A 21,979-nucleotide genomic window follows, 5' to 3' on the forward strand; every position below is an offset into this window, starting at 1 on the left:
GTAATATGTCCCACATTAGATGGCAGAATTATGTAATTTTATTTCCTACCAGAAACTTGGTAATTAGGCATTCCTTCAATAACCACTACTTTGAACATTTGTATTAGAATAAATATGTATGATATACAATTTTTATTTTAAACAGTTTGAAATATACTACTGGGTTTATGAGGTTCATAACATTTCCAAAATGTTAATGATCCCAAACCAACCCATGCATTCTTTAAGCAATAATTCCATTATCCTTCCCTGACCTGGTAACCTTTAACTTGTTTTCTGCAAGATAAAATTTCCATTCTAGATATTACTATCTATCTGTCTGTCTGTCTGTCTATCTATCTATCTATCTATCTATCTATCTATCTATCTATCTATTTATCTATCTATCTATCTACCTACCTACCTACTTTTGTGCTGGTCCTGGGGCTTAAACTCAGGGCCTAGGTGCTGTCCCTGAGCTCTTCTGCTCAAGGCTAGAGTTCTATCACTTGAGATACAGCTCCACTTCTGGCTTTTTGCTAAGTAACTGGAGATTTAGTCTCATGGACCAGGAAGGTCCTAGGCTGGCTTTGAATTGCAACCCTTAGATCTTGGCTTTGTGAGCAGCTAGGATTGCAAGCATGAGCTACTGGCACCTGGCTCCTAAAATCAAATCACAATATTTGTCTTTTTGCCTGTGGCTCATTCACTCATCACATTTTCAATATTCATCATGCTGAACATGATAGTATTCATTCCTTTCCTTCCTGGAATACTATACCATGTGATTTTAAGGTCACATTGATCCATTAATTTGTTGATATGTGGGCTGCTTTACTTTTGGTTTAGAGATACTATAGCAATGAACATTAAAATTACAATACCACTGCCCACTAAACCTGTAACATTTTATTCTATTTTTTTCATTTCTGTACCTTTTCTTCTTTTAGATAGTGGACATCAAACCTTATAGTGCAATTTTTGGTTTGATTTAATTTCATTTAGCATTTATACTATTCTATCTCATCAAAATCCTTCAAAGTACTATGTACTTCAACTTAATCATTCCTTAGTCTTAAATCAAAGCCTAAGAACCAATGACACAATTCCAGAGTTTGCTTGCATTTACTATGCCAATGAGTCTGTGCTATGCCCAGTCCTCTGAGTTCAGTGCTCAGTACCCTAGTTGGCCATAATAGACTTTTCACCGTCTTCCTTTTGTGCCCCACCAACAGCTGAAAATCCAGGTGTGCTGGGGGCCAGACAAAGGACAGAAGAGTGACACTGGTCTAGAACAGCTTTGGAAAATATTCTGAAATGTCCTTTGTTAAAATATAGGCCAATAAATCTTTCTTTTGAAAAAAATTATCTCAAAGGGCACCAGGATGGCTTCTTCTATACACTTGGGGCAGAACAATTTACACCCAGAGCCTGTGGATGGCATCAAGGGGAAATGAACCTTAAAATTCCTTGTGTCACTGAATGCATAGCTGGATTTCCCCACTTCCACCAGCTTCTCCCTCGGCTCCTTGCCCTGGTCTAGGGTGCATCTTCGCTTCTGTTGGTTGGATTAGCTTCTCTTCTAAAGGACGAGGCCTGGGACAACTTTTGCCCTCCTACTTCTAGCAGCATTATTGTGACCACTTCTTGACCAGGAAGGTTGGGAAGACCCTGTCTAGAAAAGTTCCAAGTACCAGAGTAGCCCAGGCCTATCCCTGCCCCTGTTAGCACTTCCTTCCTGCTGTGTGTATGGGAATGCAGGAAGCATGGTAGGGATGGTCTGTGTGACTATAGTACAGACAGGTCAGGAACTTGGAGGCCACATTTTCAGGCTGCTAAAGAAATGCTTTTAGGTTGATAAGGGGAACCTCAGCCTGCTGGTGTGTGGACTGCTTTCTACATAGAGCTGTTCTGGACAGAGAGGTTGAGGTGGTGGATGTCCTTTCCCTTCTAACAGGTCTTGTTTCAATGACAGAGTTCCTGTGCCTGTGCATTATGACCGAAGCAACTGCAAGACAATCTTCCATCAAGAGTACTGCACCTATAGTGTGGTGGAATGAGGTGACCCAGAAAATACATGCGGTGTTTATAGCTGGGTATTGTAACGGGCTTGGGCTCAGTGCTCCCAGCTCCCAGCTGAGGTTGTCTTGGACCTCCTAGGGTAGGCCTCCTCTTCCTATAGTCTGATTGTGTAGCACTACTGACTTAAAAAAACCCAAAATAAAAAAAAACCCAAACTTTTGGACCATCTTGAAAATATGTGTAAAGTTACCAGTCTTGCACTAATTTAATGCTCATTATGAAGCCTAGGAATCTTTCTAGGAGGAGTCAAAAATAGATACAAGGAAAAGTTTTAGTATTTTTCCTACTCTCCCATAATTCATTGTTTGTCCTGTCTCTGGAGAGCACAGTCACTTCGGATGGGCTAATGATGTGCTATGTCCTGCTTTCTTTCTGATGCATGATGAAAATGTCTCAAGGTGAAATTGTATCTCTTGAGATACTTGTGGTTAACTTTCCTTCCTCTTCCTCAGGGAATGTTCTTTTTGCTGTGTCCCCAAAACTTGTTATGTTTGCTTGAGTTTAGAGGTCAGAGCAAGATAGGCTGAAAAATGCCCCCCCATCCCCTGATCTCATGCAGCCTGACAGGACACTCAAAGATTAGGGCTCTGTCTGTGGGGGATTGGCCTGGCTGCCAGGCTGCAATATTTACTAATATTTATTAAGAGCTGCTTTCTCCAGGTTGATTGACAGAGCAGGGCCTAGATATGAATATGAGTCATATCACAAGCAAACACAGCTATCGGCTAAACAGTCAATGGGCAAGTGATTTCCCATGCCCTCAACCCTATGTGTTCAAACAATATGTGTGGGCTTTTTTTTTTTTTTTTTTTTGGTCCAGTCATGGGGCCTGAACTCTGGGCCTGGGCGCTGTCCCTCAGCTCTTCAGCTCAAGGCTAGCTACCGCTCTACCACTTGAGCTACAGTGACACTTCCGGCTTTTTTCTTTTTGCTTATGTGGTGCTGAGGAATCAAACCCAGGGCCTCAGGCATGCAAGGCAAGCTCTCTACCACTGAGCCACCTTCCCAGCTCCCTGTGTGGGCTTTTTTTTTAGTTTATATTACTTATACAGATTGGGATTTCACTGTTACATTTCCACACATTTATAAGATTCCAATCTAGACAAAAAGAAATGTTTGACCTGATCTGTCATTTATACTAATCTAATCATCACACATTAAATAAACGTACTGAAACGTAACACTGTATCCAATACATATGTACAGTACTATTTGGAGATTAGGACTTTGGGGTCACATAAGGTCACAAGGGCAGAATCCTCCTGATGTGCAGAGCCCTTTTGAGATACACAGTGCATATTCTCTCTGCCATGCATTGATTCACTAGATCCAGTCAGTCACAAACTTCAAGAGACCCTCCTCAAGGGTAATAGAATTAGCAAATATTCAGAAGTTCAGATAACAGGATTCTTTATCTCACAAAGGTCTAAATTTTGTACTGACCACATACTTTTACAGTTTTGCATGTAGGAAGTGGTGTTGTAGCTCAAGCGGTAGAGCGCTGGCCTTGAGCTGAAGAGCTGAGGAACAGCATCCAGGCCCAGAGTTCAAGCCCCATGACCAACCAAAAAAAAAAACAAAAAAACAGTTTTGCATGTAAAGTGGCTGACCACAATCCTGATTACCATCTCTATATTCACACTGATGAGGCATTAGTTTCAGGACTTCAGCTGAACAATTTCCAAGCCTATGATCCTTGATTCCTCTGCTACATTCTTCCAATCACATCTATTTTTTATTTTATTTTACTTTTGGAAACAAAATTTATAAAAATAGGATGAAGGCATCATTTTACTACATTATTTAGTAATTTTCTTAGTTTCTATTATCTGAGTAGAGGACACAGTCACACAAAATTCTAAAATGATTTTACTCCTTAGAATGCCTTGTAGTGAAATAAATCTAAAGACATGAATCTGTCTCCTTTAAAACAGACTTGCTTTTCACTAGAGTTTTAGGCTCTCAGCAACCATGAGAAAAAAGGACCAAGACCTCATAAGACCATTCTCTTCCTCTCTCCTCTGGCTAGATCCTGCACCAGCATGTCACATCGTTACTACATCATGATCATCGCTGCATCTTCATGACTCACTGTCCAGAGCTGACCTTAGTGTTCATGTTTGGTGATGTGAACCCTGTAGGATTGGAAAAATGTACAAAAGACACAGATTCACCCTGGTAATACCAGAGTAAATTCACTTCTCTAAAATAAGAGAGACCAAGTGACCTAAAATAAGTGAGAAGAAGAGGATATGCTTAGGGGAGAATCACAAAGGCACAATGTCTGTGCCTTTATATAAAATAATATAAATACCAGTCCCAGAGTTCAAGTCCCACAGCCAACAAAAATATATTAAATATATTTTATATAAAATACACATACTGAAATAAATGACAAGATATGTAAACAAAAGACCTTTGTTTTTAGTTTTTGATGATTTTCTTCTTTACCTTATGTATGGTATATTCATGGGTGTATCTTCAGGAGGGTGGAGGGAAGATGGCATAGAACTTGAGGGGAAAGGGTGAAAAAGTGCAGCAGTGTAGTTCACTGGAGACTGATGAAAGTGAACCACACAACTCATGGATGGAGACAGGAAGGAGGGACTGGAAGAGAGTGAGGGGATGGAAGACACTGTATGAAAGGAATTCTACTCATTATCTGACTCATATAATTGCAATCCCTCTGTGTAGCACCTCTATAATAACAATAAAGTTAATTTAAAAAACTCTGTGTTCTGCTTATTGCAGATTCCTGATGATTACTATTTTGTTATGCAATTGAATTCATACAATACACAACTTTTCAGATTGGTTTCTCTCAATTCAGTAACATAGGATTTTCTTATGTCATTCTGTGGCTTGATGTCCCATTTTGTTTTAATGTTGAACTGCATTCCTATCTGGAAGTACTACATGTTTACCTACTCATCTGCTCATGGGTATTTTCCACCTACTTATAGGATGCTTCCAATTTCTGGCAGTGATGAATAAAAGTGCTATTGACCCTGTATTCAGGCTGGGTTGTAGATATGTTTCCAGCTCAGGCTAGGTGTGGCTAAAATGGTAGAGCACTTGTCTAACATTCACAAGGTCTTGAGTTCCATAACCAGGACCACCAAAAATGGAGGGAGGAAAAGAGAAAACAAAGGTAACCACTTAGATGAGTCCCAGGGCCTGAAGTATGAGTGCTAGGCTGTGTGCTAAGGTATGTCTAGGTGTCAGCCAGAAGCAAATGGTTCCTGCTTCCCAGCGACTCAGGAGGCTACTCAGATCTCAGTTTGAGGATTGAGATCCAAAACCAGCCTTGGTAGACAAATTTGAAAGCCTCATCTCCAATTAAACATCAAAAAGACAGAAATAGAGGTTTAGCTCAACTGACAGAGCACCTTCCCAGTAAGTGCAAAGCCCTGAGTTCAATCACCAATACCCCTCAAAAGTGGGTGCGTAAAAAGAAAAATGTTTTCAACAGATTGGGAGGAATCCTACAGAATACAGTGCCCCTGCTGGATTGTATGGTAAAGTGTTTATTTTTTTTATATATATATATGTTTAGGTTTTTAGGAAGCTGCCAGACAACATTCTGAAAAGCCTGCACCATTTTGCATTCCATCACAAATGAACTAGAATTCCTGTCATTCCACATCCTCAGTGGCATTTTGAATTTTAGTGTTGTGGATTTTATAAAGCCCAATCCAGGGATAATGTGATTATTTAATATGTTTATTTAATTTCCATTTTCCTAATGACATGTTTTGTTTTTTTTGTGCTGGTCCTGGGGACTGAATTCAGCCCTCTTGCTGTCTCTGCACTTCTTTTGCTCAAGGCTAGTTGTCTACCACTTAAACCACAGCTCCACTTCTGGCTTTTTGGTGGTTAAATTATAATGGAGAGGAACTGGGTTCGATTCCTCAGCACCACATAAGCAGAAAAAAAAAAGCTGGAAGTGGCTCAAGTGGTAGAGAGCTAGCCTTGAGCTGGAGTTGAGGGACAGAGCCCAAGCCCAGAGTTCAGGCCCACGACTGGACCCCCCCAAAAAAATTATGATGGAGATAAAAGTCTCATGGACTTTGAACCCCGACCCTCGGATCTCAGTCTCAAGAGTAGCTAGGATTATAGGTGCAAGCCACAGGTGCCTCTCTTTTCAAAATGTGGGACTGATTCTATTTATTTCTTAGCTCAAGGTCCCACAAAGTCTACAGATTACCTTTCAGACTCCATAAAAAAGCTCCTAAACTCACACACCTCCTAGCTCCTTTTTACTTATCAATATGCCTCACCTCAGGAAGCCTCCAATTTTGACCATCTAATCTTCATATTCGTAGGTTCAGAACACATCAGCCTGTGCACAGCTGTTTCTACCCTGCTCCAAGAGTGACAGTCTCACACTCGGCTACCTTAGAAAGCCCTAATCACTTGTCAAGACTTGGCTAACGGAGCCAGGGACATAGGTCTGACAGATCTGGTCTATAATGTGAGAGATGCTGGGTTCAATTCCTGGCATTGCCAGAAAAAGAAAAAGAAAATCTGGGCTCAAATGTCAATTATGCCCTGAAATCTACTACATTTACTGTCTTCTGAGCACTACCCTACCACACAACGCAACCTTAACCCTTTCATTTTTACATACATCTTGTTCTGCTAAACTACAAGCTTTTAAAGGGAGCAGGAACATTTGGTTTACTTTTGCATCACCCAGGGGAGTGTTGCGCAGACTGGTATTCAGAGCTCAGGAGGCTGGGATCTGAGGATCATGGTTGGAAAGTCCATGGGACTCTTTTCTGCTGTTAACCACCGAAAGGCCACAAGTGGAACTGTGGCTCAAGTGGTAGAGCGCCAGCCTTGGGCCCAAAAGGCCAAGAGTTTGGCGAGGTGCTGAGTTCCAGTCCCGGTAGAAACAAAAAAGGATGTAACCACAACTGGTGTCATTTGTGAGAAAGTTCTAGACCTCCTCCCGCGAGGGGACGGGGCCGAGAGACGCAGCCGGCGAGAGTTGCGCAGCACGGGGCGCGGCCGGCGGGAAGCGCTGCGCGGCCCAGATCGTTCTCAGAGCCCTCCGCATCCGGCCCGCTCGCCCTCACGGGCTTCGCCCGCCCTAAGCAGCCGGGGAGTCGCGCGATGCGCAGAGCCACCGCCGCAACAGAGCCACTCCCGCCCTTTGTGACACCTCCGCCAATCGCTCGCCGGCGCTCCCGGAGTCCTCCAATCAGCGGCGGCGGGGAGGGGGCGGTGCGGGGCCTGGACGCGGCGCTGGCGGTTGGACGCTCCGGCGCTGGGGATGTGGGCGCGGCGATCCTTATCCCCTCCGAGGTCCTGGAGGCCGAAGCCTCATCCTGACTGCGGCCGGTACGTGACAGCGGTGCCTCCCTCCCAGAAACACCTCAGAAAACAGCCCTGGAAGTCCAGTGCTCTTCAGGACAGGATGCCTCCGCACGTTGATGGAAACCTCGCTTCAGCGGCTTAGCCAGGCTGGTGCTCACACCTCCAATCCTAGCTCCTCAGGAGCCTGAGATCTGAGGATCACAGTTCGAAGCCAGCCCGGGCAGAACATTCCGTGAGCTTCAACTAACTACCGAAAAGCTGCAAGTGGAGCTGTGGCTCAAGTGACAGCAGCAGCCTGGGCAAACAAAGTTCATGGACTGTGCTTAGGCCTTGAATTTAAGGCCCAGGACCGGCACCACAACAACAAAGGAACAGAACATGGCTGCTATTGGTGGACTGTACAAGGCCCGGAAAATAGGCATAGCCCGCTCCTTTTGGTCCTGCGCACACTAAACTCGGCACGCAACCTAGGAGCGAGACACCTCCTCGCTTTCTAGCTATGCACCTGGTGTGTTTGCAACACAAGTCTGCAGAGTGCAGGTGCATGACAGTGCTGGTCAAACTTTTCACTTTAGAGATGAAGATCCAAGTCTGCTTTTGGTGTTATATGTCCTTGAGCCAGCTACTTAGCTCTGAGAATTTGTTTCTCCAATTGGAGCACAATGAAAGAAATAGGCATATACATACATACATAATATGTATGTATGTATATGCCTATTAAAATCCTTACCACAGACGTATATATACACAGAAATATATATATATATATATATATATGTCTATAGTAAGGATTTTAATATCTAGTGTTGATACACACTTAAGTGAAGGCAATTGTTATAACTCTGGTAGTTTCTGCTACCAGTATACCTTCTTATCAGCCATTGCCCCTTTAGTGTCTTTGGTAACTAAGAAAACAAGATAACTGAGGTCGCATAATCTTAAGACATTTTGCTGGCCTCTTGACCACAATGTTTTTAAATTTTATTTTACAGAGAGATTACAGTTACATAAGTCAGTAAGTACATTTCCTTTTACACAGTCTCTCCTATCTCTAGCCATGAGTTGTACAGTTCACTTTCAACAGTGTCCAGTGAACACCACTACTGTATTTTTTTACCCTCCCCTCACCACACAAGCTCTGTGCTTCACCCTCACAAAGATCATGCAGAAAGAAAACAGAACAAAGAAAAGACCTCTTGTTTCCACATCTTGGGAGTTCGAGAGAAAGGGGGGGGGTACATAGACATTTGGTCTCACTGTGTGTGTCTAGAATCCTGTATATCCCACTTTTTTATTTCTTTAAAAATTGTTGTTTGGTTAGTCATAGGGCTTGGGCATGGGCACTGTCAGCATTTTTGTTCAAGGATAGTGCCCCACCACTTTGAGCCACAGTACTACTAACAGTTTTTGAGTGGTTACTTGGAGATAAGAGTCTCACGGGGACTTTTTTCTACCAGTGCTGGCTTTGAAACACGATCTTCATATTTCAGCCTCCTGAGTAGCTAGGATTACAGTGTGAGCCATTAGCACCCAGCTCAAGTGGTTTTTAGATCTAACTTCTGCATGAGAGAAAACATGCCATTTGTCTCTCTGAGTCTGGCTTGCCTCAGTTAACATGATTAGTTCTAGGTCCATCCATTTCCCTGCAAGTGACATAATCTAATGGCTGTGTAAAATTAAGTTGTGTATAGCTACATTTTGGGGGTCCACTCATCTATTGTAGGACATTGGGACTGTTTCCATATCTTGGCTATTGTGAAAACTGCAGCAATGAACATGGATGTGCAAATTTCTTTATGGTATCTTGGCTCATGATGTTCAGGGAAGATGCCCACTAGTGATATGGCTGGTTCATAGTGAAGATCTATGTTTAGTTTTTTGAGGAATCTCCAGACTGTTGTCCAAAAAGATTATACTAGTTTATATTCCCACCAACAGTGCAGTAATGTTCCTTTGTCTCCATATCCCTGTCAAGAATTATTGTTGTTCAGAAGGCATAGTGTTGGCCATTCTAACTGGTATAAGATGGTATCTCAGGATTGTTTTGATTTCCCTATCCTTAATTGTCCAGTTTTCATGGCAAAGAAGGGGCAACTCACAGGACTAGAGATTCATAAAAGTTGACATCAGGATATGTCCACTCAAACTTTCCCACACTTAACTCCTTTCATCATCTTAACGACTCACATCTTATTAATAAGCAGCTGGGACCATTATAAACAAATCTAAAAATATGATGCTGTTTCTCAACTCTCCCTATCTTGTGAGCATTGTCACTTTGTAGTCCCTAGTGGCTTCAGGTGCTTGAAACTCGTGTACTTTCTAAAATGAGCTTACCTCAATGATAAGAGCATTTGTTTAGCATGCATAAAGCCCTGGGTTCAATCTGCAGCATTGAAAGTGTGTGTGTGTGTATGTGTGTGTGTGTGTGTGTGTGTGTGTGTGTGTGTGTGTGTGTGTGTACACATGCTTTCATATATATATATATATGTATATGTAGATGTATATGTAGATATACAACATATATCCTCATGCCCATCTTTTGACATTGTGTACAGCTAACACAATTACTTTACACATACCTGGCATGACAAGTTGAAAGCCTACAGCTTGAATATTTAACTAGCCTCAGAATCAAACAACAGGATCAGGTGAATCCAAGGAACAATATAGTTTCAGGCAAGGGCAGAGTAATGTTGTCCATGGGTGTTGTCAAAACGGAACCTATAAAAATCAGCACACAGCCCAGAGGTCAGGCAAAACAGGTGGTTTATACTTTCTATCCAAAACCTTATGAGCCATTAGAGAACTTAACAAGGACAAACAGATGTTTCTGGCAAGTGACTGCCAATTTCTGGTGCTTAGGGGCTTATATGGATTCTGTTTTAGCATCTATCTTTGTTGTTGTTGTTGTTGCCAGTTTTAGGGCTTGAACTCAGGGTGTGGGTATTGTCCCTGAGCTTTTTTGCTGTAAGTTAGCACTCTACTACTTGAGCCTCAGTTTCATTCTGTCTTTTTGGTGGTTAATTGGAGTTAAGTGTCTCATGGATTTTCCTGCCAAGGCAAACTTTGAACCTTAATTCCTAGATCTCAGCCTCTTGAGTAGCTACAATTACTGATATAAGCCACTGGAACCCAGTTTAGCAACTACATATAAAAGCATGTTCCCTAGAAATCCTGAATCTATTATTCATTTTGGGTAAGTATCATTAGTCTGAAAGAACAATAGAAATCCAGGTGAGTTGAAGATAAAGCAGAATTAAAAATGAAACAGAACATACCAGAGAGACATTCAAGAACTAGTGGACTCAGTCAAAAGTTGAAATCTGTGTGTAATTGGGATAGATGGAGAAGAATTAAAAACTAAAGTAATTGAGAATATATCCACAAAATAACAGAAAACTTTCCCAACCTCGAGAAAGAGAATCTTATCCCTCTCATAGAGGCATACAGAATTCCAAGACCAGAGAAGAGATAAGCCTTGTTTTGAAAACTTTGGACTTAGAAGGAATTAATTTTAAAGGCAGCAAAATCAAAGAGAGCTTTATTACCATGGAAAGAAAATTGGAATGAGATTTCCCAACATAAACTCTAAATGCAAAGAAAGCTTGAAAAGTGATATTTAAAGCTCTGAATGACAGTTGTCAACCTAAAGTACCCAGTGAAGCTATCATTCATGATTGAAGGAGAAACTAAAAACCACACACACACACACACACACACACACACACCTAAAGGAATTCATTAACACTAAACCAGCACTACAAAAGATACTAAATCATACAATCAGAAAAAGACAAAAGAAATACAATGATAAACCCACTAGAGAATTAGTTTAGTAAAACAGGAAAAGGAAAGAAGCAGGTAACACAAAAGCAATGTTAGGAGACACAGCATATCAATGTATCAATGGTCTCAATTTTCCAATCAAAAGACGTAGAGCAGTAAACTGGATCAAAAACAATACCCAACCATTTGTTGCCTCCAAGAAACACATCTCTCTGTCAAAGATAAATTCTCAGTGACAGGACGGAAAAAGATCTTTCAAGCGAGTGAATACTACAAGAAGGCAGAGATCTGAGAAAGCAATAAGAGATACAGACTGTCACTACATACTAATAAAGGGAATGATTCACCATACAGTGAGCTCCCAAATATATTAAATACTCTTAGACATACTAAACCTAATTTACCCCAACACATAGTGGGAGACCTCAGCACTATACTCTCATCAGTAGCAGTTCAAAAGAAGATTGTCAAATCTCTGAATTAAATGACACCATACCCACAATAGGCATCTGCAGAGTATTCAACAATCACACAGTACAAATTATTCTCAGCATTCCATGTAACTTTCTCCAAAATCATTATCTTAAGACATACAACAATCCTGTGCAAATACAAAAAAAAGATGTAATTTTCTGTATCCTTTCTGATCACAATGGAATTAAACTAGAAATCAAAAGATACTACAGAAAGTAAACACATGGAAACTGAACAACACACTGTTGACCAATAATTGAATCACTGAAGAAATAGAAGAAAAAAATCAGAAACAACCTGCAATCTAGTGAAAATGAAATCATCATACCAGAACATCTGGGATATGGCAAAAGCAGTGTGAAGAGGAAAGTTCATAGGCCTAAACACCTACAAAAAGAGAACAGAAATTGCTCAAGTAAATAACCTCATGATGCAACTAAAGCTTCTAGAAAAATAGGTACAAACCAAACCCAAAAAATACTAGATGGAGAGAGATAGTAAAGATCAGGATGGAACTCAGTGAATTAGACTTTTAAAAAAACTATACATAGGGCTGGGAAAGTGGCTCAGTGGTAGAGTGCTTGCCTTGCATGCATGAGGCCCTGGGTTCGATTCCTCAGCACCACATAAGCAAAAAATTAAAAAAATGGAAGTGGCACTGTGGCTCAAGTGGTAGAGCGCTAGCCTTGAGCTGAAGAGCTGAGAGATAGGGCCCATGCCCAGAGTTCAGGCCCCATGACTGCCCCCCCCAAAAAAAACTATACATAGAATCAATTAAACAAAAATCTGATTCTTTGAAAATATGATTTATAAACCCCTAGCTAATTTGACAAAAAGTGAGAGAAACCCAAATCAACGTAATTAGAGATGAAAAAGGAAACATTACAACAAAATCCAAGAAATTCAAAAGATAAGGTATTACACTTAAATAAGATGGAAACCTATACCCAAATAAGATGGAAAATCTAGCAAAAATGGATAAATTTCTAGATGCATATGAGCTTTCTAAACAGAACCAAGAAGATATAAACTAAAACTCATAACAAGCAATGAGATTGAAGAAATAATAGTCTCCCAACATGGAATAGTCCAGGTCCAGATGGATTCACAGAAAAATTCTTGGATTCACAGCAGAATCCTATGGGACTTTGAAAGAACTAACACCAGTACTCTCTAAGCTTTTCCATGAAATAAAAATGGAATAATCACTACTAAACTCATTCTATGAAGCCAGAATTACATTCATCCCCAAACCAGGTAAGGACCCAATGAATAAAGAGAACTATAGACCAATCTCTTTGATGAACAAAGATGCAAAGCTCCTTACTAAAATACTTGTTAACAGAATTAAACAACTGATCAAGTATTCATTATAATCAAGTTAGTTTTATTCCAGAGATACAAGGCTTAATATACATAACTCGATTAATGTAATACACCACATTAACAGAACCAAAAACAAGAATCATATGATCATCTCAACAGATGCAGAAAAGGCTATCAGAATACAAAAGCCCTGGAGAACGTAGGAATAACAGAAACATACCTCAACATAATAAAGGCCATATATGACAGACCTGCATCCAACATCATACTAAGTGATGAAGAAATAAACCATTTCCTCTAAAATCGGGACAAGGCAAAGTTGTATGCTCTCTCCACTCCTTTTCAATATAACACTAGAATTCCTAGCCAGAGTAATACGGCAAGAGAAAGAAATAAAAGGGATTCAAATAAGGAAAGAAGAAATCATGATCCTGTATCTGAAGGACCCTAGAGATTCCATCCCCAAGCTACTTGAGCTGATGAGTAACTATGGCAATGTAGCAGAATACAAAACACATGAAAGTCAGTAGGTTTTCAGCATACCAACAATGTACAGACAGAAATGGAAGTCCAGAAAACAATTCTATTTGCAATAGCTTCAAAGAAGAAAGTACTTAGGAATAAACCGAACCAAGGAAGTGGAAGTTCTTCATAATGAAAACTATAAAAATCTGAAGAAAGTTGAAGATATTAGGAAATGGAAAATCTCCCATACTCAAGGATAGGTAGAATTAATATAAAAATGGCCATACTGTCAAAGGCAATCTGCAAATTCAATGCAATTCCCATCAAAATCCTAGTTCCTTACCAAGAAAAACAAAAATTCATAGAGAACCACAAAAGACCCCCAATAGCCAAAGGAATATTAGGCAAAAATAAAAATGCTGGAGGTATCATACTTCCAGATCTCAAACTTTACCAAAGAGCTATAATAACAAAAACATCTTGGTACTGGCATAAAAATAGGTCTGAAGATCAATGAAATAGACTAGAAGACCCAGAAATAAATCCATATACTTAATAGTCATCTGATATTTGACAAGGGAGCCAAAAACATACATTAGAAAAAAAGACAGCCTTGGGCTGGGAAGATGGCTCAGTGGTAGAGCGCTTGCCTTGCATGCATGAGGCTCTGGGTTCGATTCCTCAGCACCACATAAGCAAAAAAAAAAAGCCGGAAGTGGCGCTGTGGCTCAAGTGGTAGAGCACTAGCCTTGAGCTGAAGAGCTGAGGGACAGCGCCCAGGCCCAGAGTTCAGGCCCCACTACGGGACCCAAAATAAAGAAAAGAAAGAAAAAAAAGACAGCCTTTTCAATAACTGCTGTTGGGAAAATTGGATAACTGATGTAGAGAACTAAAACTGCATCCTTATTTGTCACCTTGTACCAATATTAACTCAAAATGGATCAAAGACCTCAACATCGGACCTGAAACTTTGAAACTACTACAAGAAGGAAGAGAAGAGAAACCTTAGAACTCATCAGCATAGGCAGGAACTTTCTGAAGACTGTCCCTGGGGCACAGAAAATAGGAGATGGATTGACTTGACAAATGGGATTATATCAAACTAAAAAGTCTGCACATCAAAAGGACATAGTTACTAAACTAATAAGGCAACAACAGACTGGGAGAAGATCTTTACTAGTATACCTGGGACAAAGGCCTAATATCTAAAATATACAAGGAGCTCAAGAAGCTACTACCGAAAAGAAAATTGTAATAACCCAATCAATAAATAAACAAAGGAACTAAACAGACAGCTCAGAAGAAGAATTTCCAATAAACACAGTAAATGTACAACATCCCTGGTCATAAAGGAAATGCAAATCAAAATAACATTGAGATTCCATCTTACCCCAGTAAGATTGGCCAGAATCACCCCATTTGAAAATTTGTTCCTTTTATGGGGTTTATTTTGATGCAAATCCTAGGGCTTGACCTGAGGGTCTGGGGTGATATTCCTGAGATTTTTGCTCAAGGCTCATGCTCTACCACTTGAACCATACCTTCACTTCTGACTTTTTAAATAGTTAATTGGAAATTTAAAAATAATTCAGACTGGGTTGGGAATGTGGCTTAATGGTAGAGGGCTTGCCTAGCATGTATGAAGCTCTGGATTCGATTGCTCAGTACCACATAAACAGAAAAAGCCAGAAGTGGTGCTGTGGCTCAAAGTGGTAGAGTGCTATCCCTGAGCAAAAAGGTCAGGGACAGTGCCCAGGGCCCTGAGTTCAAGGCCCATCACTGGTCAAAAAAAAATTATTCAGACTTTCCTGCCTGGGCTGACTTTGAACTGCAATAATCAGATCTCAGACTTCTTAATAGCTAGGTTTTAAATTGTGAGTTACCAGCTCCAGCCTCCATTTATGTATTTTATAGTTTTCTTCCCCAACCTCAGCTTTTATCTAGACCCCAGTGTTGCTTCCATGTATATTAATTTCTGATAGTGATGAGCGTGGAATGCCAACTGCATAAATTGGAAACCTCATTTCTTTTGTTTGTTTGTTTTTTTGGGTCCGGTCATGGGGCCTGAACCCTGGGCCTGGGCGCTGTCCCTCAGCTCTTCAGCTCAAGGCTAGCGCTCTACCACTTGAGCCACAGCGCCACTTCCGGCTTTTTTCTTTTTGCTTATGTGGTGCTGAGGAATCGAACCCAGGGCCTCTGGCATGCAAGGCATGCGCTTTACCACTGAGCCAACTTCCCAGCCCCGGAAACCTCATTTCACACGTACACAATTCTCCCTTTCCCCATAAGTTACTAAGAACAAATGGACTGCATCTCCAAGACAGATCCATTGTCTCCCTTTGTACTTAATACCAACCACACCATACATACCATAATAAAGTACAGCCTAAGATAGTGGATTCCCCTCTGCATCAGGTAGGTAGAGCTCTCCTTATTTTATGCCCAGCCTGCCCCAGTTTCTCTTGAATTACAGAAGATACTAATTATAAATTATATCTCTAAATTTGAGACCTATTTTAAGGCCTTTGAATTTGATGTGACACTTGTTTACCTGTCTTTGACCACTTGCAAATTCTCTGCTGTAATTTTTTGCTGGCCAGCCCAAATGTTATAAATTGAAAATACTGTGATTAAGAAAATATACAATTTTTTTCTTTCATATGATTCAATGTAAATAAAAAATTACTCGGGTGATTCCAACACTTAGAGAAAGCTATCCCAAACCTACTTGGCCAGTATGATAGCTAGGCTAGTTCCAGCTTAATTATACATTCTGGTTTCGATATCTGAGGTTCAGGGTTTGAAGCCAGCTCAGGCAGGTAAGTCTGTGAGACACATCTCCAATTAATCACAGAAAAAACACAAGTGGCATGTGGCTCAAGTGGTAGGTTGCTAACCTTGAACAAAAGGAGCTCGGGGACAGTACACAGGCCCTGAGTTCAAGCCCCAGGACTGGAAAACAAAACAAAAACATATCCACTGTTGGTTGGAATGTAAATTATTGAAGCTACAATGGAAATCAGTATGGAGACTCCTCAAAAATGTAAAATATAACTGCTATATATTCCCTGCTGCACTACTAGGAATCTAAGAATACAATCAAAATACCTGTACACCATGCTTAGTGGGACAGTAGTCACAATAACTAAGCTACAGAATCAGCCTGTGTGCCCAACGCACATAAATGCATTAAGAAATTATCACACATGGGATTGTAGGCATGGCTTAGTTGGTAGAGCAGCAGCCAATGAGTGAAGGTATCAGGTACCAAAGTCAAGTCTCAGTCTTGAACTAAAAAAAAATCAGAGAGCTGGGAAGGTGGCTCAGTGGTAGAGCGCTTGCCTTACATGCCTGAGGCCCTGAGTTCAATTCCTCAGCACCACATAAGCAAAAAGAAAAAAGCCGGAAGTGGCGCTGTGGCTCAAGTGGTAGAGCGCTAGCCTTGAGCTGAAGAGCTGAGGGACAGCGCCCAGGCCCAGAGTTCAGGCCCCATGACCGGACCCCCCCCCCCCCAAAAAAAAAAAAGAAAAAAGAAAAAAATCAGAAATATATATGAAATCTGGATTTAAAAAAAAAATGTGGAAGGTGTCACATTAGGTGAAGGGGGAACAAATGGGGTGGGGAATGGGAACAAGAGAAGGACAGAAAGCTGAATATGATTGAAGTATATAGTGTACAAGTATGCAAATAAAATGTTAAAACCATTTAAACAATAAAATATCAGAAATAGGAGTAAATTGGACTTCATAGCCAATATGATAATGGAGAATAAATGAAAGGATGGTCAATTTTTTTGTTGTTGTTTTGTTTTTTGGTCTGGTCGTGGGGCCTGAACTCTGGGCCTGGGCACTGTCCCTCAACTCTTCAGCTCAAGGCTAGCGCTCTACCACTTGAGCCACAGCGCCACTTCCGGCTTTTTTCTTTTTGCTTATGTGGTGCTGAGGAATCGAACCCAGGGCCTCAGGCATGCAAGGCAAGCGCTCTACCACTGAGCCACCTTCCCAGCCCGGTCAATTTTTTTAAAAAAGAGGAATCTTCAGAGTTTGCTAGTGCCTGTGGCAGTCTCTGTTTCTGTCACTGTCTGTTGGGGTTCCTTTGGCTGGGAACCAGCTGTGCAGGTTAATTCGTGCTCTGGTCTTGATGTACTGAAGCTGGTAACATTTCCTGTGAACTGGGCCCACTGTGGTCTTGTGGTTGATTCTCTTTTCCAGAATTCTTATCATTACTGTTCAGTGAGATCTATTTCATCTCCACTAAAGAAACCTGTTTTGCCCAGTGAACTAGCCAGATGTAGATATATCCTATATTTCAATCTACCCTCCCAGGGGCCTGAACATCAGAATTATGAGCTTACCCCACACAGGCCATGGGACCCAGCCACTTCTTTCCACCATATCTGTACTTTGACCTCCAACCTACTGTAGAGCCTTCCCAGGCAATAATGCCTGCCATAACTTTGGATGGATAGAGTCCTCCTCCCCTGCTTTTGAATTTCCCTTAATCGTTAATGCTGCGATTAGGAAGGCTTTTGGCTGCAAGTGACAGAAACTTTGCATAATAGTGATATAAATCACAGAGGATTCACAAGATTCTGGAGAAGGTCGTGTCAGGAGCAGTTTGGCAGCTACATGAAGCCATTTCCTTTTTCTTCTGGTGCTCTTAGCATGTACATCTTTTCTATCATTAGCTAATCATTATAAAATGATGGCCTCAGCCCCAAATATCACATTCACATTTAAAGAAACAAGTGAGACTGAAAAAAACTCAACCCTCCTCCTGTTCTGGGACTTTTATGTTAAAAAAATGGTTTTTGAGACTATAGAGATATCTTGTATATGAAATCACATAGCAAGCTCTAGTTTCAAAGGAGGCTGGGAAAGATGAGATCAGGTGAGAAGGAACTCAGAAATACCTAGTGATTAATCACTGTCTCATCTTTTGCACTTCTTCCTCTTTGGTACTTTGCAGGAGAAAGGGGAGGCCTAGAGCCATTAGTACTGCTTCCCCTGAGAACACGGCAGTGTTTGGTTTGAATTCCTCATAGAGATGTTGAAGGATAAAGTGATTTATGTGAAGCACTTTACATAGTAACTCACTAAGAGCTAAACCCTCTATTGTATGTATGCACATTTTACCTGTCCAGTCATGGAAACTGGAATTGTTTCCACCTTTTGACTGTTGTGAAGAATGCTGCTGTAAACATTCATGTACAAGTATGTGTTCAATTATCTCTAGTCCTTTGGGTATACAGGAATGAATTTTTAGCTAAATGGTAATTCCCTACTTAGCCTTTTTAAGAGCTGCTACCCAGTTCCAACACACATCTCCACATCTAAATCAACACATTTGTTTTTTTGTTACAGCCCTCCTCATGGGTGTGAAGTTATTTCTCCTGGTAGCTTTGATTTGCATTCCTTAGCTATTGATGATGTTCGAGTATTCTTTCATATACATATTGGGCTAGCAGAGGGACACTTATAACTTTATCATGAAATCTCATACACATGATAAAATAGTTCAAAGAACTCATATGCCCTTTACTAAAATTTACTAATTAGTATTTTGTGCCATTTTGACAACTTTACACACACACACACACACACATACACACACACACACACACACACACACACACACACACACATTATCCGTCTGTGTGAGAGAGAAAACAAGAAGTGAAAAACCTTTATGAGTAATGTGGGTTCATCATGCTCATTTGTGTTTGAACACTTCAGTGCAGATATTTAAGTAACAAAGATTTGGGGTTGTTGTCACTGTTCTATATCACTTCAGTACATTTATCAAAATTAGAAAATTCAATGTTGACAACATAATGCTAATCGCACACCAATTATCCCAATATTCTCACCCTGGGTTGCATTTTATCAGATTTTTGTTAGTCATATTTCATCTGAAACCACTCTCAGACCTTCACAATCTTCCTTGATGGCTTGATATTTTTGAGGAGTTTGTGCTGGTTATTTCATAGAAAGTGTTAGTCTGCCATTTATTTGTGATTAGATATCAACGTTAAATATCAGGATCACCAAAACATCTGAATCATAGATGTACATCTCTTAAGGCACAATGGTGGACTTTGTTTTTATTCTATCACTGGTGATGAACTTGGTTGCTTGGCCAATGTGCTGACATCTTACAGCTGTCAGTTAAAGGGCTGGAAATGACCAGTGGAAAATACTGGTTTTCACTTATAATGAGTAAGCAATGTGGAGGAGATACTTGGGCAAGATACCATATTCTGTTCATCTTTATGCTTTTGATCCCTAGCTTTCAGACTGATGCCAATGGCTTACACTTATAATCCCAGCTACTTAGGAGTCTGAGATCTGAGGACTGAAGTTCAAAGCCAACCTGGGAGAAAAGTCAATGAGACTCATCTCCAATTGACCACCAGAAAACTGGAAACGGGACCTGTGGCTCAAAGTGGTAGAGTGCTAACCTTGAGCAAAAAAGCTCAGGGACAGTGAAAAAGTTCAGGGACAGCATTCAGGCCCTGAGTCCATGACCAACAACAACAACAAAAAGCTTTCAGTTGTGATTTCTATTTAATAAACTTCAGTCGAGATCAGGCACATTCTATTCAATTCCTGACATGTTACTATAACCCCTCTGTACATCACCTTTTCAATAAAAATTAAAAAAAAAATAAATTTCAGTCATTTTAAGGGTCCGGTTGGGGTGGATGGTTCTGAAAAGTGTGCTGACATAACATTAGGAATTTCTACCACCCTGAAAAAGTTGAAAGTAGGTACCTGTAAGGTCTGTCCTGAGAAGGCATAGCAGACTCCTCCCTCCTCTTGGTTAAGGCTCTGCCCAGGACCAGCGTCACCTAAGTAACTAGCACACTTGGAGGCAGTCATCCTCCCCCCCCCCCCCAGGTCATATAGGCATCTGTGTGGCCACACCTTCTCCTGTCCCTGGCCTTGACTTATCCAGTGGCAGTGGTTCCACCCTTTTTATCCCTGCTGCCAGGGCTTCCAACTTGACCAGAGGTGGCCCACAGCTGGAAAATAAACCTTTCCGCTGCCTGAACTCCACGTGCTGCTTACCTAACAGTACCTTTAAATAATATGGAGCAACAGAAATGACTTAGATATGTGTCACCTTCATTTTAAGACCTTAGGGTCCTTTCTCTATTTAAAAAGTTTGTCAGGGCCTTGTGCTTACTAGGCACGTGTTCTATCACTTAAGCTATGCCTCTAGTTTCTCCTTTAATTATTTTTCACTTAAGGTCTTAGACCAGGATCCTTCTATTTACTCATGGATTCTTTCCTTTTCTGACCCAGTGCTGACATTCAAGATGACTGTCTTAGTAGGAACTCAAAAATGGATGCCAGAATGGAAGCCTAAATTGAAGCAAGAATCACTATGGTGTGGTGCTGCCCTATGCCTCCTCCCTGATCCAATGGGCTGCAGCCAGAAAGGGCATGAAAACAGACCTGAATTTGTTTCCATTGTGCCCCTTCCACTGGCTCTGAAACCATGTCGAAACAGAAGGGCATCTCCTGGCACAAGGAGTTTATTATTGAGGTCTTGAAGAAGAGGCAGCGTTGGGCTGCTTATGCAGCAGGAGTTCACGTACTGTGGTGCAGAGATGCTCCATGACCTCCATGTTTCCCAGCCCCTCCAGGAAGTGGAAGCAGCCTTTCTTCCCCTGGTCCAGTCCCGCCATTTGTCTAGGTTTCCACTGGTTGCACCCTCCTCCTGCGCTTGCCAGGTGATGGAGGCTGGCCTGCCGGGAACCCACACTCAGGACTCAGTCTATTGACCTCACCTCCAGCTCTCTTTGCCCCTTGTCTGTGCCATCTCACTTTGGTCTGGGTACTAATGGCTCAAGGTGCTCTCCTACGTCCAGTGTTCTGGCTGCAGATTGGATTAGCTGATGACGTCCAAGCCTTTCTCTCCTAGAGCTGTTGTCCAGTGTCTTAGCCTGTGGGAGAACATTTTGAAATGAGTCCATTTCTTGCTAAATCAGTGCAGGAAGCATTCTGAGCTGAGCCCAGGGTACCAGGAAGAGAAGGCAGCAGCCAGGAGGGACAAACCCAGTACTAAGCTGTTAATCTGAGAGAAATAAGCACAGCATGTTTATCTACCTTACACAGTACCTTTATTATCACTCTTCCTTTGAATACTGGACAAATTAAATATTTATTAAGTGCTTATCTGCTCCCAGTCTCTCTTCCTTTTGACTTAAGACAAACCAGATAAGAAAATGTCTCTATTGATTTTTATTTTGTTTTATTTTTCTGGTAGTGGGTAAGTAGGATGAGAAAGAGAGGAAGTACAGATGACTTCTGTTGCTCCTGTGGTGGAATGTGATGTTCACAGACGGAGCACCTAGAACAGAAAGGAAGGGAAAGCTTTCTTTCCAGCACCGTTTCTCCCTCTCACATAATGTTATGGATATTTCTCAGGGTAAATCCAGGTGCCATGAGTATGGGTGCATGCCTGGATCACTCCTCATTTCTTTCTTTCTTTCTTTCTTTTTTTTTTTGTTGGTTGTGGGGCTTGAACTCTTGGC

At 41.2% G+C, this 21,979-nt stretch overlaps 1 long non-coding RNA gene across 1 annotated transcript in view; it reads left to right on the forward strand.

Moving 5' to 3' along the window:
• Window positions 1-4,451, forward strand: part of LOC138825738 (uncharacterized) — a 31,588-nt gene extending 27,137 nt beyond the window's left edge. Inside the window, exons 2-3 of the long non-coding RNA XR_011371506.1 lie at window positions 1,955-2,040; window positions 4,091-4,451. This is a non-coding gene — a long non-coding RNA (uncharacterized lncRNA). The remainder of the gene's footprint in view (window positions 1-1,954; window positions 2,041-4,090) is intronic.
• The last annotated feature ends 17,528 nt before the right edge of the window (window positions 4,452-21,979 follow it).

Source organism: Dipodomys merriami, unplaced genomic scaffold (assembly GCF_024711535.1).
Source record: "Dipodomys merriami isolate MVZ:Mamm:240054 unplaced genomic scaffold, mDipMer1.0.p SCAF_14, whole genome shotgun sequence".
NCBI classification, from domain to species: domain Eukaryota; kingdom Metazoa; phylum Chordata; class Mammalia; order Rodentia; family Heteromyidae; genus Dipodomys; species Dipodomys merriami.